Genomic DNA, 794 nt, shown 5'->3' with positions numbered 1-794 from the left:
TAACTTTATTAATTACTTTATCACATTTTTTCGGTCACATATTGTATCACCTATTCAGGTTGTATTACTCTTTTTTCTGCTTGAAATTTTTATAAATGCATATAGAGGTGCTTCATAAAATTGTTTCTCCCATTTAATTTCATTATATTTTGAAGAAAGTGATTTTTGAGAATATATTTATAATAATGCATCCAAGTTACAACTATGTATATATCCAAAAAAACATATCTAATAAGTTAAAAGCATACTTCGGAAAGTTAATGACAATTCATACGTATTGTTCTATATTATTTTTAGGAAAATTATAGGATACTAACGTATTATCTGCCAACTTATTATCAACAATAATTAATTATTATATTTTAAACACATATATAAAGAGACACATCCAGAAAATATATCTATAAAGACATTTTTATTAAACACAGGTATAAAAAATATATTTTTATTAGACACATTCATAAAAACACTTCCATTAAGCACAGTTATAAATAAGAGTTGGCAGAAGTTGGCAGAAATGATGTTGGTAACGTAGCGGGATTGTTATTTTTATAACTTGTGTTTAAGATCAACTTCCAAACAGATCATTTTGTTTTTCCTTTTCAAAGCAATAGCAACATATGTAACTAAGTAAGTGTTGAGACTTGGGACTAATAAAGGGCCTACCTACATAATATAGTTCAAAGTTCAAACAATGTACGTGGAATATATGTCATTCACTGAAATATTGAGATATGTTATTTGAATGAAATTAATTTTACTACAGTAAAAATATTTTATGTATATATTCAATT

At 25.2% G+C, this 794-nt stretch overlaps 1 pseudogene; it reads left to right on the top strand.

Moving 5' to 3' along the window:
- LOC107621133 overlaps nt 1-794 on the top strand; it is a 9,120-nt pseudogene that overhangs the window by 6,879 nt on the left and 1,447 nt on the right.

The sequence above is a fragment of the Arachis ipaensis genome, chromosome B10, assembly GCF_000816755.2.
Source record: "Arachis ipaensis cultivar K30076 chromosome B10, Araip1.1, whole genome shotgun sequence".
Taxonomy (NCBI): Eukaryota; Viridiplantae; Streptophyta; class Magnoliopsida; order Fabales; family Fabaceae; genus Arachis; species Arachis ipaensis.
The sequence above is the reverse complement of the archived record's forward strand: the minus strand, read 5'-3'. Positions and strand labels throughout refer to the sequence as shown.